At 43.0% G+C, this 15536-nt stretch overlaps 1 long non-coding RNA gene and 1 pseudogene across 1 annotated transcript in view; one reads left to right on the top strand and one right to left on the bottom strand.

Annotated features, from left to right (window-relative positions):
• Window positions 1-15536, top strand: part of LOC141276391 (uncharacterized) — a 298695-nt gene that overhangs the window by 454 nt on the left and 282705 nt on the right. The gene's annotated exons all lie outside the window — the stretch shown is intronic.
• LOC101321904 (large ribosomal subunit protein eL6 pseudogene) lies at window positions 5440-5969 on the bottom strand (annotated as a pseudogene).

The following is a 15536-nucleotide window of genomic DNA, read 5'->3' as shown; positions in this document are numbered from 1 at the left end:
TTGTCTGCAGAGCTGCAGAAAACACCCATGCCTGCCTGGGTGCACCTGCAGAGGTTCTGATTGAGTTGGTCTGGAGCTGGGCCTGGGCTTTGGCAGTATTAAGCGTTCCCCAGGTGATTCAGGCATTGGAAGGGCTGCTTGGTATCCCTAAGGATTTTTTGGGGGGGATTATCTTATTTTTGCTCTCTTACCAAGCTTCCCCTGTCAACAGAGTTAATGAAATTGCTCTAAACTTTGATCACAGGACTAGAAACAAGGGTCCATCCCCTTTGGGGGGCAGTAACAGTCAAAGTTAGGGGAACACTAATTTTAAAGATAGATTGTATTTTTCATTGTTGAGAAAAGGATGAGCTTGAAGGAGATTTTACTTATTAAAACTCACTTACAAAAAAAAAAAAAAACAAAACTCACTTACCTTCATAAACTACCCTAAGAAGATTCATAAAGAGTAAGGAGCTGCCTCTGGGGTGCAAAGAGGCCTATGCAGTAGGTACTAACAAATGTTTTTAGTCTCCAAATACTTCTGCCTCTCTTTCCTTTTGCTCCACCCCCACCCCCCGGCCTTTTTTTTTAAGGAAGGGAGGGTCTCCTTCCAGTTGTATCTTAACAGACTCTTCTGTGATGATGCCCAGGTTGAATTCGGGACTTTGTTTTGTTAGAGCAGCCGTGCAGCTTTTTAGGCTTATTAAAGATACGGAGTGGCTGCCCCTGGTGCCTCGACCTAGGGCCTTCCTGGAGTCGTGAGATGCCGAGTTCTCCAGTGTGATGGGCCCTCGGAAGGGTCTAGGGCCCGGTTGACAGAGGGGACCTCATAACAGCGAGGCAGGCCCCGGCGGGTCTGAAAAGCGGTCCAGTCACAGCCGTTTCTGGCTTCCTGCTTCTCCACAGGAGCCACTTGGGAGCAGTATGGCCTTGCCTATGAGGGAGGCTCAGGGAACCTTCCCGGAACTGACCAGCGCAGCCCGGAGCCTGGAGCCCGTGGCTGATGACAAGTGAAAGAGTTCACAGAATATAAATCTTTCAACTTGCAGATGCTCCTTTGGTGAGAAATGAGACAGTGGGTAAGAAGTGGGCAGAATCCTTGCCCCAGTAAATGAGAGTAAAGGATGGGAGACCCTGCCCTTTGTTCTGTGATTCGATAGTACAAAGTTTGTGGGAAAGAAGATTCTCTGCTATGGTGGGTCCTTAATGGGCTTCTGAATGGGAGGCACCGGTGCCTCTCTTTATCTCACTGACAAAGAGACAAAACAGAGAGAAGCTATCACTGGCCTGATGTGATATCCCACCATGCGGCAGCTTCCAGGTTGAAAGCTCTTCTGACACAAGTCAAACAGAGGAACATATGACTCAGGGCCTTGCAATCTTGCTTTCATAAGAAACAGTATGAACTTTTCAAACTTATGTGTTTGTTCTAGGTCTTTGAATTAGATTCTTTACCATGGATATGTCTCGCCGCCAAGGAGATCACATTTGAAGTATTATTTTACAAATTATGAAGTGTGTCTGTGTGTGTGATTAGCATTGTATTTCCATTTTCTGGCTTGCTCTATATTGTCATGCTTCCAGAATCTGTTTAGAAAGGGAGAGAACGAAGGGCATGCAGGGAGTTGGGGGTGGAGGTCGAGGGAGCATATGGGCAGAGGTGCAGGAAAGAGAGAGAAGTGGGCTGACTAGAGGGTTCCCCAGATTGCCAAGGTCACAGGGCAACAGGAATTAAGTGTGAACCTCTGAACTTGGTTTGTTGGCTGGCTGTGAGCTCTGTCTCAGCTCATTCCTTTTCCAGGTATTACTCAATCCCATTTCAGTCATCAGTTCCTTGGTGAGAATAAACCCAGCTCTGGAGGGAGGGCAGGAGGAGGAGTTGTCAGATGAGAGAACTAACAGATCCCACTGGCAGCTTTTTAGCCTCTCCCTAAAAGCATGAGGAGGTAAGGACCACCTGACTGCCAGCTCTACTGTTGTGCACCTGGGGTTGATTCCAGAGGTTATGAGGTGCACTCAGAGGAGAGGGCACCTGGAGATCTTGTGCTCACAGCCAGCCAGGACAAAGCACATGAGCCTGTCAGTCTTTCCTGCTGTTCCTCCCTCTGGAGGTCAGAACTAGCCAGTCTAGCTGAGCCAAGTGAGATATTTCCTTCTTGATGCTCTTGGGAGCTTCCCACACCCCAGGCTAGAAGACGCTCCAGTTGGCTTTGGGGGTGAACTGGTGTCTCTCGTTACTGGAATTCTGAGGGATTCTAGATTCTCTGGAGCCAAATGGAGGTTTCTGTGCATCCTCTATCTGAATTTAGCCCAAAAGTCAGCAAGCGATCACCACAGCTGTTTCTCCGGTTATATCCTCAGTGAACCATGGAAGCAAACAAACTTTGATTCCATGACTATGACTAATAAAGTCAAAAGTCAACTAGACACCAGACCTGTAAGAAAGTGTTTCATCACAGGGGCAAGATTCAGGGCTGCCATGTCAAAGTTTTAGGGGCTATACAAAAACAATGAAATAGGAGCTGGTTCTGGGAACATACAAATAGCCTGTTATATATTATGACATGGAAAGTTCTTCAGGTAAACAGATGTAAGCCATCAGGGCTGGCATAATTACTTTGTAAATTGCTTGATTAGCAGCACTTGTGGAGACCCCATACTTGAGCACAGGGGTCTTTGTTCTTGTTTGGCTGTGATAATGAAGGCCATAATTAACATGTAGGGCACTGTGATAAATGCATTAGATATATTTTCTCATTTAATCCTCATAACAACTTTATGAGGTAGGTATTATTACCTCTCTGTTGTGCAGATGAGAATGCTTGAAGAGGTTAAGTCATGTGTAGGCTCCCCTGGATGGTAGGTGGAGGAACTTCTGTAGCTTGTGTTCTTTTATAGTCCCCCTCCCGCTTTAGAGGTTCTTTGGGGGATACTCCAGGGTGTTGACCCTCATAGATTTTCCTAATATGGGTTAGTAGGTGTGAGAGTAAAATCCTCCTTTTCATTTAGATTAATTGTGCCAACAAATTAATTGTGAGACCATAAGGCTGAGAGACTAGCTCTCCAACAGGGTGCTAAGTGAAATGAAAAACTGCTTATTTCTAATTGCTTTAAGTAGCAGTGTTGAATCTTCAGGTAGGGCTCCTAGTTGTAGGTTTGGACCAACTTCCTCTTGAAAGAAAGGAAGTTGAGAAATCTACAATTCCTAGGTAGAAGAACAAACAGAACATCCCCTGTCCTCTGACAAGTCAAAAAAAAAAAAAAAAAACCTAACAAAACTGTAGTAGGATTCCCTCATTTTGTAGGGGGATGTTTTAAGGACTGTTTCTCTGTTTATTCTGCAAACCAAGGGGAGCTTCACCTGGTGTTTCGGTAACAAGATCCACAGTGGTGCTGTCTCTGAAAGACCAGACTCAGTGTCAGGGAAGCTTGGAGGCTGTATGTAGGGAACAGCACAGTGCACCGGAAGAGCTGGCTCTAGTTCTGGCACCAGTAGGTCCTGTGACTTGAACCAGCCCCGTCAGCTTTCCTCAGCTTGCCTAACTGGTTTGATTTGGGATGGCAGTAAGACTGCATGCTATGCTCACTTCGATGATCATAGATGTTCCTGGGGGGCATGTCAAATAATGGAGGTCAACCTATAACTCTTATTTTGTGTGGCTCATTTGTTCATTGTAAACACTTGGTTCATACTTCCTGCATGCCAGGTACTGTGTTTTATTTTAACTCAATTCTTACAGCAATCCAGTGAGGGAGATACTATTCTTACCTTGATTTTGCAGATGAGGAAATAGGAGCACATGGAAGTTGATTTGTTCAAGGTCACCCACAAGTATGGGGTATGTGGTAGAGTCAGGCTGGAACCCAGGTCGTTGGAACCTGAATTGTGTGTTTTTAACAGCTGTGCTACGGTCCTTCTCCATCTGACCTCCTCCGAAGTATACTCAGTTTTGACATGTCTCTTTTTTGGGGGGTGGTGTTCTTGTCTTTCTGAATAAAGAGGTTGTATATTGGGAGCCTAAGGGAGGCTAGAACTAGAGCTTAGTTGTTGAAAGACCCTGTGGCCTTCAGATTTCAGAGTCCTGCCTGAGGAAGATCTGGAGAGGTTTGAGGACTTCTGATGTTTTCTTCTCATTATGCATTCTAGATGCACTACTTTTTCCCTTCTAAAGAATATGATATTAAATCCCAATGTTATTATTTTTGTTAATTGTAAAATTACTGTGCAGTAATTTGTAACATTCATTTGTATCATCAGTATCTATATGTGGCCTATTGCTGGGTTCTTGCCTTGACAACAGCAATTATTGACATGCCTTTCAATGTCCAGCAGAATGTAGGAACATAATAATCAGCACTCATCACAAATCTATTCACTTTATTTGTTTTTATTAATTTTTTTCTTATTACAACAACACGTGTTCAGTGAGGAGCAAATAGATAATACCAAAATGCCAAAAGAAGAAAGATAAAATCTTCCAGAATCGTACCATTCTGTGATAGCTATACCAAAGCAATATCTATAGAGTTTTGCTCATAAAAGGCTGTATTCAAGAATTTTATACCTAGCCAGGTTGTCTTTCATGTGTGAAAATAACAATTATATTCTCTGGTAGACAAAGCTTCAGAAATTTTCTGTGATATTGGTTCTCTTGGGAAAGGTTTTACTTATTTGTCTCTTTTGAAAAAAGTACGTGAAGATAAATTCCAGGTGACTAAGAGATGGTTGATGGTGCAGTGAGTGATCAAAAAACCAGAGTATGAAAAAGGCCAGGGGCAGACACTTAAACCAGTCAGTGTACATCTGTTTGTATACCTAGATAGTTATAAATAATAATTAGGGATTACATATAAAATCTGTAATTGGATTTTTGTTTACAAACTGAAAGCAAATTAAAAAAATAATTCTTAGACGATACATGATACAGTAGTAATTATGTGGTGATCTGTACCTATAGCTCCAGATTGTATCATCAAAGTCTGAGAAGGAAATTCTGGGAATGGGTAGGGGAGAAGGAGTAGGAGGTAACGGGAGGAGGAGAAGTGGGAGGAATTCAAGGCATTTGACTTGGATAATGTGAGCCATTTGTATTTGTATACCCTGAAAAATAAAATATTATAAGTATTTTGAAAAATATTTAAATTAGTCAAGTGAGGATTATTATCATTTTAAGTAATATCAGTCCTTTAAAAATTTAGCTAAGTAACTTTGTGGCTTTTTAGGCAATTATACAATTTGTGCATTTTGTTTTTGAACCCAGTTCTCTCTGAGCTTGTTCGGCTGCTAAGCCCAGTTTACTGTGTGTTTCTCAAAGTAACCTTGATGAAGAGAAGCATACTGTCCTGTCTGCTTATGTCTGGGGTCTGACTGCCCAATTGGTCCTAGAGATTAAAAGACAATTTTTTTCTTTTTTTTTTAATGGACTGAATTATTTAATTAGGTTCTTTGTAAGAAGTTTAGAACACTACTTTGTGAGGATAAATTCCTTTTGTAAGAGCAAACACAGAGCGGAGGTAACCCGGGAGTTGAGGAATGGCTTTGATTCTTCTCAGAATTTGTGAGTGCACAGCTTTCTGATCAACCTTCCGCTGCTCTGTAATCTTGTATTTCTCTCTCTGTGTCGAAGATCTCACCTTCCTGGTGCCTGGGCTTATGCAGTTTCTTCTTGAAGTAAGCGTCAGTGAGATGTTCTGGGATTTTCACACCACTGATATCAATTTTGGTGGAAGCGGCAATGACAGATTTCTGGTGTGTTCTCCGCAGAGGAACTCGATTGAGGGACAGAGGCCCAGTCACAAGTAGCAAGCCACTGCTCAGCTGCTTCAGGAAAATGACCCTCTTGCCTCTGTGGCGCCCAGTGAGGATAAGCAGAATGGTCGCAGGAGTGATGCTAGCGCGCGGTTTTCTCACATGCTTACTGAAGGGTTTTTTTGCCGTGACTCAACAGCTTTCGAGGCACGTCTTCAGTAGGATGATACCTAGGCATTTTGTGAAGATTAACCACCCAGGTGCTACCATTCTTGTCACTACCAACTGGTTTTGTGACAGTAGCAAGAGCCTTCACCTTTTTCTTTTCAACCTTGGACTTAGCTACTGAATACTTCCTCTTGTACAAGGCCTTTCTGGAATACATAGCCGATCGGGAATATCTGCCCATTCCTCTGACCACGACAGGGTTTCGGCTGCAGTGGGGCTTCCCCTGCTAGGATGCTACATGTGTGTACATCTCCTTTCAAGGAAATAAACTAAACAGATTGGAATTTACCAAAAGATGTTCTCTAATTCCGATTGAATTTATACTTTAATAATTCTTGAATATTGTTTTCTCTCAACTTGAGGCGCACTGGCACTGAACACAGCTTCTTTTGGAAATGTTGGTGTTGCAATTTGCTAATATCCTGTGTGTGTGGGGGGTGTGTTTGTGTGGCGGGGGTGCAAGGAGGGTCAGGAAGGCTTCACGAATCAGATGTTCAGATGAGGACAGATAGAAATCCCTCCACTAGTAGGCTAGTTGCAGGAAGGCTAATCAGCACTTAAGCACGGAAGTTAGCAGCCTTTCTCCTGGCCTGACCGCTGCTTCTCCTGGTGGTGGCAAGGTTTTCAAGCCTCGTTACTGGAAAGTTCATCCTGTTAGATTCCCACTTAGAGTAGGAGGATGTGATTGGAAATAGCTCAGACTCTGTGGCCATTCTGACATAGACAATGACATTCCAAGTGTTGATCAAGGAGTTTTATTTATAGTTTCATTAAAAGATGTGAAAAATAAAAACTGATTAAGAAGTAACCACATGTGCATACTACTGGATTAGATTTAGCAGATTTAATCTTGGCTGAATAATGAAGTGAGGTTGGCATGAGTTTTAGGGTCGAAACAGAAGAAACAAAACCAGTGATGGGCACAGGCTTGAAATATATACACTAGCCAGGTTACGCTACATTGATAAATAAACCCAGAAATGTCAGGGAGTTAAGGCAGAAAAGGCTTATTTCTTGCTTTCATAAAGTCCAGCGTTGGGTCGGCGAGGCTCTGGGCAGCATTCCATCTATCTGGTTAGGCTGCCATCTCAACAGGTGGCTTCCAGCATTGCCAAGGCAAAGAACTGGAGACCAGTTCTTTATTTGGTGTCCCAGAGGAGACAGAAACACATTTCACTGGCTCTGCCTAGTCACGTGGCCCCACCTAACTGTGAGGGAACTATGGAGTGCAGACCTGTGTGTCCAGGAAGGAGAGCAAGACTGGGTGTGGGTGAGCACCACACGCTTTTACTACACAGAGGAGGCTGTGCACATGGCCGGAGTGGAATCCAGGCAGTGGTTAGAGTCTGATGGCACGGATACTCAGCAAGGGAAGCAGAAGTCCTAGGAAATCAAGTATGGGCTACCACTTTGTTCTTTGCAGCAATGACAGCCTGCACGGCCCTGGGGTCACCTGCACACAGGGAGAGGGCACTGTCCCCTACCGCCAGCTTCTGGCTGTGGGTCAGCTTCAACTTGGATTGATATGTGTTGAACCTAATAAGATCTTAATAATTTTTTATTAAATGAATCACCCTCTCCCGATACCTTCCTTGGCTACTGGCCCTGCCTTAAAAGGACAGTCTACTATTCAGGTCTGTGTTCCTTCTCCAGTCTGGCCCATCTCCCCAATGTTCTGACATCCTCCCAGCCTTGCCGTGGTGATCCTGGTTCTGGGCTGTCACTCTGTCCGTGACACCCATAGCTGCCTGGCATGGGTGGTGAGGGTGTAGTGAGACCTTAACAGCATGTGTTTCTCCCAACCTGCTGTACTTCATAGAATGCGGATACAGGGCCCCTGTCAGCAGAGGGGGCCTCATCCTTCCTCCCTGGTGAACTCCTGCCACTTCTCCACATACTTTGCTGGTTCACAGTCGTTTCAGGAGATAGAATGCCTGGGTCCAAACCTTGTCTCCATCACTAGTAAACAGTGAGACCCTGAGCAAGTGACTCAACCTCTTTGTGCTTTGGTTTCTCATCTGTTGGTATAATAATGCTACCTAGCTTTAGAGTAGTGCCGATTAAGTGAGTTAATACGTGAAAAGCACTTAGAACAGTGCTGGGTGAGTGGAAAATAATTAAAGAACATTAGCCATTGTCACCCTCCTTCAAGACTCAGCTCAAACGTCCCTGAAACTTTCCTGATCTTGCTTCTTTTCGGGGTTCCTCCAGCCCTCTGCTGATATCATTTATCATGTTATATTGTAATCATTAACGTGCCCACTTTTCTCTCCTGCAAGCCTGTGATCCCTGAAGGGCAGCACACTGCTCAGCATTTACCCTAGTGCTTGACAGAGTATCTGATGTGCAGAAGACATTCACAAGTGTTCTCTGAATAGATCCAGGGTGGCAGAAATTGCTGGGATTCACCAGTGTCCAGTTATCCTCTCTTTCCTGAGTACAAAGAAAGCTACATTTCCCAGATCCCTATGTATCTAGAAGGAATCATGTAACTGAGTTCTGCGCAATCTTCCGTGAGCCTGCTCTCTGCTCCCGTCCATTTGGTTTGAAGATGGTAGAATCGGAGGATAGAAAGAGCCCAGATCCCGGAGTCACCATTTGGAAAAGAGGGACCTGGACTTTTGAAATTGTGTCTGGCTTCTGAAATCTGATCCTGTTTGTTATAGCAGCTGGTTTGTTATAGTAGTTACTGGCTAATAAAACTAGGATCTGGGCATAACAAAAATTTTCTTATAGACATCATGGCATGATATGACTCAGTCTGCTGACAAAGGCAGCTGAGCCCAGAACAGCATTTTGAACCAGCCTGTAGGTGAAAAGCAGAAATGTACAGCTGCAACTGAACCCATGGAAAGATTGGGAGGGATGAAACGACGGAGAGGAGGTGAAGGGGGAGCAGCCAGCCTGCCCACCCTCTCCTCAGCAGGGGGCCAGTTTTGGGGTCAAATGTGGATTTCTCTGAACTTCTGGTTACCTGTAACCTTCCTTTCTTCACTTGTGAGCAGTCACTGAGTATGATTCTCCTCTTCCTGGAAAGTTACTTAGAGAAAAAGCTGACTTTCCTTTCACTACACAAAGCATCATCCTTAGAAACAATTACAATTCTTTTCAGAGTTTTGGTTCCTTCTTAGGTACCTATTCTCCTAATAAATGGAACTGCTTGGAAAACAAAAGCATTTATTTCCTCTTTTAGCTAATTTAATTTTTATAGCCCCGGTGAAAAAATATTTTATGTTTTTGCTCGTCTAATGTGATTTTAAGATAGTTTATTCTTGGATTCAATTTTGTTTTCATTTTCTAGAAAATCAATTTAATTCACAGAATGTTCAATCATTTAACGGCTTTCCTTGCACACGGTTAATACTTAAGCATTTGATCAGATATTCCTCTTAGCAGTAGCATCATAAGGCTCAACCAGAGAAGGTGTTAGATGGGGAAATCGTCTACATTTGGCAAAGCCTCTTTCATCCTGACTAATTGACATGGCAAATCAGTCCGATTGGTGAAGTTGAATTGCGGACTATTTCTCAGAGAGATTCCTGTATAATTTCAAGTTGCTCCAACTAAATTTACACAAGTGAGGCTAACAAAGGCTTTTAGGTTATTTCCTTCTTTTAGCTTTCCTGGTACTTGGTATGTATTTCTGTATCTATCTCGTGAACTTCTCTTGGGTTCCTGAAAACTTTTTGCCCTCAAGTCTTAAACATTCTCTTTGCACCTTTGTTTATTGTGTTATGTAGTAGGACTATTAGCAAACGTAAATGTCAGGCTGGTCCCTATCTGTATAGTTATAGTTTCAGAGTTAAAGGTTTTTATTTTTAAAGTTGGGTGGCAATTCACCATTGGGAAGAAGTTTCTTAATTTCCTTCTTGGGCATGTTTTCAATACTGTAACGAAAGGATTTGAGATCAGATTGTAGGTCTTTTTTGTTTGTTTGTTTTTGGAAAGGAAAACTGACGTTTCTGAAGGCAGTCCTTTGCTGCAAAGCAGATTCAGCAATGGCTGGAATATAAGACTTGGCTCTTCAGTGTCAAGACACTGGTTCTTCAGGGCACTGCTGTGATACAGCACAGAGGAGGCATATTCTGGAAGGTCATGATTTCTCTGAAGTGAATTTTAAGGTTCAAAGAATGTATCTGACTGTATCTGACCACAAAGTAAATGGTGGTCAGGTACAATGGAATATGCCACTCTTGACCTTTTCTTCTTTATGTTACAGTGTTTACCCTCAGATTGGTTCTCAGTTGCCCATGGCGAAAAATATAAGCCTTGAGAAACTTTATGGTGGGCTCATAGATTATCTGTGAGATGGTTTATAAGTAGAGTTACAATATAATTTATCCTTCGAATTTGGACACTTTTGAGAGTGAAAAGGTGAGTTATTAATAGTTATGTCAATGATATAGGTAAAAGGGAGACTTTTCCAAGCAATTAATCGCTCTCTTTCTCTCTCTCTCTCACACATACCCCGCATCGGTGTGCTGAATGCAGAGACTTCAAGACCCTAGAGGAGGGCAGAGCTGCAAAATGGAATTATCCTGGGTCCCAAATGAGCATGCAAAAGGCTGTCTGCTAGTCAGGAACACCCGACCCATATTAGGGTCTCTAGTGCACACAAAATAAAATATTATATTAAGTCCCTGGGATTTTGGCATTTATTATAGCAGCTAGCATTATCATAGCTAATGCTGAACACTTTATTTCAATGCAATGAACTGCTATTGAAATCTACTGTTCTTTCCACTGGGGATACAAAGATATGTAAGATCTGGTCACTGTCCTCAAGGAGCTTAAGAGTCTGGAGGAAGTACAGATGTGTATTTTAATGGTCATTAAAATTTGTGAATAGAGGGAGATGAATTTAATTTTGAACATGCTGATTTGAAGGTGTTTGTAGAGTGTTCAGATGGCACTACCCTGTATGTAGATAGAGGGAGTAAAGCTGGGAAGAGAGATCTGGTATCAAAGGCAAATTGGCTGAATTCACCATTTACAGAGGGTCAAGTCAGCTCCTTAGAAACAGTTTAAGGTTCCTTTGGAAAGTAAGAGAGCCTTCACCCGTATTCCCGAAGATGCTTTTCGATGTAGCCACACTGGGCCCTCTGAGGGCTCAACCTACCACTGGGACCTGAGCTCTTTGAACTCTTGGCTGTTGTCTTTATATTGAGAAAACAAAGGACAAAGGAACATCCCCACATCTCTAGATCTCTTTTGTAGTTTACAAGTTACTCTCCTGTACATGACCTGCTGTGAGCCTGACATTGGCCCTGTGGTGTTGGCAGGAGAGTTCTCTTGCCCATTACACATCCACAGGTCTTGCCCACCAGCAAGTAGGAAGGACCTCTTGTTAATTGGAATGACCCAACTCCGAAGGGGCTCAGCCCCTACTTGGCATAACTGTGGGACCTCGGCGCCCTCTTGAAGATTGCTCTGTTGCTTCTGGGGTCCCCTGAGGGTGTCTCACTTGGGCTCAGGAGCCAGGCTTTGCGTATTCTGCCACTGGGGCTTCATTGTGCTGGCAAATCACTCCCTTCCACATGCAGGCTGACAGGGTTGCTCCCAGTCAGAGTGGAGTGCTCCCAGCTGATGTGGAACCATCGCCCTCCACCACCCTCATTCCTTCAACCAGACCTGTGCTCCTAAACTCCTTTTCTAGCAAAGAAACACCTACCAAGGCCTGCAAATAGAGAACTGGAGGGATAGGTGTCCCCCCACTCCCCACCGCCCACTAGATGTGTTCAGATCTCAGTTTTGAAGCTACCAGTTTACTCTTATATATACACACCCATGTGCACACAAACATGTACATGCTGCGGGACTCAGATAAGTGAACTAACCTGTTCCAGCCATCCCATTTTTGACAAACTGGGGTATGGAACCCAGGACTTTTGACTTTGAGTTTAGTGTTCTTCCCTCTGCCTCATCCTGATGGAGAGAAAAAATTCTATGAAAAAGTTGGTTAAATCAGCAGAACCATCTGCTAGAAGCTTGAATCAGTGCCACAGTGGAAATTCTGCTTTCTGCCTCTTTCTCCAGGGCTTAGGGAGGCTGCTGTGCCCAGCACTGGGAGCTGTCAGGAGAGTTGGGTGAATAACAGGGGCTTTGTCATGGGAGCTCCCTGAAGTCTTCCCCTAGTGTGAGTGGTGTCAGTGTTTTCATTATTTTGGCTTGTGGTTTGTAACTTGTCATAAGAATTAGTTCCGGCTTAATTGAGGGCCTCATGTTGAAGTAAGAAGAGGAAGTGTTGTGGCCTCTCAAAATGCCTTTTATAAGATCCCGACACTTTCATTCTCAGCAAATACAGCTGGGAACAGTAGCACGTGGGAAGGGACGAGCCACCAAATGTTCCAAGTCCAGTGCCCTCTTGGCCTCTGACTGTGGCGCTTGCTTAAAGATTGCTGGGAAGTAGAAACAGACACATTTGTTTCCTTTTCTTTCTTTCTTTCTTTTAAAAATCTCTTTATTTGGGGGTTGTACTGCCTGAGGGCAAGAAGAGCTCTGGGAAGAATGTGATGTGCATCTTCCCCAACTCCCTTCGAAAGGGGCATCCAGCCCTCAAGTTGATTTTCAGCTCTGCACCAGACCTTTGAAAAGTTTCTTTTATCAAATCATACCAACCTTGTGTCTGTTTTCTCTTTTCTGTGTTAATTGGAGGCACTAATTTATACTCAAGTGTTAATGGGTTAAAGTGTGATAAAGTTCCTTGAAAACATTCTCATGTTTTTCCAGGGGCTTTCGTTATCTCAATGCAAAACCTTCCCTGACCAAGCCGCAGAACCTCCCTTTCCTCTGATTCCCTGGGCAGGATCTCCAGCTTTAGTGAGCAGAAGAATCACTTGGAGAGCTGGTAACGTGAAGATTCCTAGGCCTGTCCCCGGAGATTCTGGCCCATATGTAGGTGAAGCTTTTTATGATGCTATGGTACCACACGAGGAGTAGTAAATGTCACAGATCTTTGTCAGTGACCCTCCCACCATGCTTGAAGGTCTCCCATTAACTTCTGCAACAAACATGCATTGGGTACTTGCCATTTGGAAGACACTAGGCTTGGGGCCAGGAGCCATAGTCTCCCTGAGCCTGAACTCTAGTGGAAGAATCAGGGGACACACACACACACAAATAATTACCAACAGAAGACAGTGTAGGTATGAAGGAACTGGTTAATGAGAGCTGGGATCAAGGAAAACCCTAGGGCAGTGCTACTCCAAGTGTGGTCCCTGGACTAGCAGGCTCAGTATTACCTGGAAACTAGTTAGAAATGCACATTCTCAGGTCCCACTTCAGAGCGTTCTGCCTCTGGGAGTCAGTTAATCTGTGAGCACCCTTTGTCCTTTGCTTGTAGCTCAGGCTCCCTCTCTTTCTGTCCTGGGCACTGATAGGACACAGCTTGGTGGTGGTAGAAAGAAGAGCTGGAACATGAAATTTACCCGTAATTCCACCATCCAGAGATGACCGCTCCAACTATTTGGTGTATATCTTTTCAGACTTATTTCCATGCAATATAGACATATATAATGAAAAAAATGTTTAAACAGAAATTTATTATACTGTAATACTAGCTTTTAAATTTCTTTTTCCCCACTTAACCATAATAATGGAGTCTCTTTCCATGTAACTAAAAATACTTTCACCACGTTAATTTTAATAACAGTATAGCATTTTGTTGTAGGGATTTACTATAAATCATTTAACTATTCCCTATAGTGCAAGTTTTTACAAATTTTTGGGATCGCTAGATAACTTTCAGAAGAATGTCCTTATATGTACATCTCTGTACATATCTGAGATAATTTTACTAAATTAAGTTCTTTTTTGTAGTGTGTTCTTCAGATGTAATTCACAGAACATTTATGTCAGAGAGACTAGTATGAGAGATGAAGACTTCCCATTTAATAAGTACTATTAATCACACCTCCAGTCTTCCATTTGATAGTCAAAAGAACATGAAGATAGAACAAATTGTGCTGAAATATTTTTTATTTTGTGTGATTAATGGACGTAAGGCCATTGGTAAAGGACCCTGTCAGTTATCACAGGACGAATAACACTCTAGCAAATGTAAGTGCTGAGATAGGACCCTTGTGTGCATTGCTCACTCAAACACATCTTGGATCTTTGGAAACTAAAGTGAGTTTCTAAAATAAGTGGAAGATCAGCTTATACAGCTCTGATTTTAATAGAAAGCTATCCACAGTATCAGCAGATTCATTAAGAAGTCTGCTGGTGGTGATGTTAAGAAGGCTGGCAGATTTTCAATTCAGATTGACACTGTTCAAGACAGAGGCATGACTGATGTTTATTCAAGAATCCTAAGACATGTCACAGATTCTGTGGAGAACATCTGATATCTGTAGAGAGCTCGAAGTATGGTCCTGGGAAAAATATGTTCCCAGACGGTTACAGATGTTCTCATACTAAATCATATTTCTCTGAGAAGTTATGTACCACGTTCAACTGATGGCGCAGCCAATGTGAAGGGACAATTTAAGGTTTTCTTCCTGTTAAAAAAATAATTGATTCTATCAATGTTATGGATAGTGTTAGTCACATATTTTCAGTCTTGCATTGGTGGATTTAGAAGGTGTCTGGACCTCCAGTTAATCCAGCAAAAAATTCAGTCACTTGAGTCCACTTAGAACAATTTGCGTGCTGAAGCTTGTAGAAACTCCCAGAATATTAACTGAATGTTTTACCAAATTAAATACATTTTCTAGGTCCACAGGTATCACACCAGTGCCTACATGATCATTTCAGATGTTGGCTCTGCGACATTAGACATGGTAGAGGGTTAAAAGGAGGGCTTTAAGAAGTGTTCAGAGGACTTTGTCATTCCCTTGTGGGAGCTAATGGAAATGCAGGAAAACATATTCCCACACTGAAGATTGCTGTAAACACCAGGCCAACGACAAGGAGATCGTCATGGAGGCTTGAAGCCCTATGTACAGTTCAGTTGTTTCTGAACATTTTTAGATTGCTTTGTCTGCATAAAAATTTGGCTTGAAAATAACCACAGTTCAGAATATGGCTTATAAAACCATCAAAATGAGACAGTATCAAGAAGATGGAAGGAGCTTAAATATTTTATGAGTAAAAGGGGCTCTCAGAGCCAAATATGGAATATTGATATTATTCTGGAAGATTCTTTACCTCAACTGTGTTTGTACGTGTTTTTTTTTTTTTTTTTTTTTGCGGTACGTGGACCTCTCACGGTTGTGGCCTCTCCCGTTGCGGAGCACAGGCTCCGGACACACAGGCTCAGCGGCTACAGCTCACGGGCCCAGCTGCTCCGCGGCATGTGGGATCTTACCGGACTGGGGCATGAACCTATGTCCCCTGCATCGGCAGGCGGACTCTCAACCACTGTGCCACCAGGGAAGCCCTGTACGTGGTTTGAGGGTGAATTGAGAAAATACGTTGCCATTCAATGACGTTTTCAGGGTATTGACATAATCTCAGTGTGTTTCCCACATGCTTTATGTTTTGCTGAAGCACCTCATGTATCAAAAGTATTTCTAATCTGCTGAAATAATTTCTGCTGAGCTCTAAAACATCTACTTTGTAAAGCAAGACTTTAATT

The sequence above is a fragment of the Tursiops truncatus genome, chromosome 14, assembly GCF_011762595.2.
Source record: "Tursiops truncatus isolate mTurTru1 chromosome 14, mTurTru1.mat.Y, whole genome shotgun sequence".
Taxonomy (NCBI): Eukaryota; Metazoa; Chordata; class Mammalia; order Artiodactyla; family Delphinidae; genus Tursiops; species Tursiops truncatus.
Note: the sequence above shows the minus strand (reverse complement) of the source record. Positions and strands in the feature narration are given on the sequence as shown.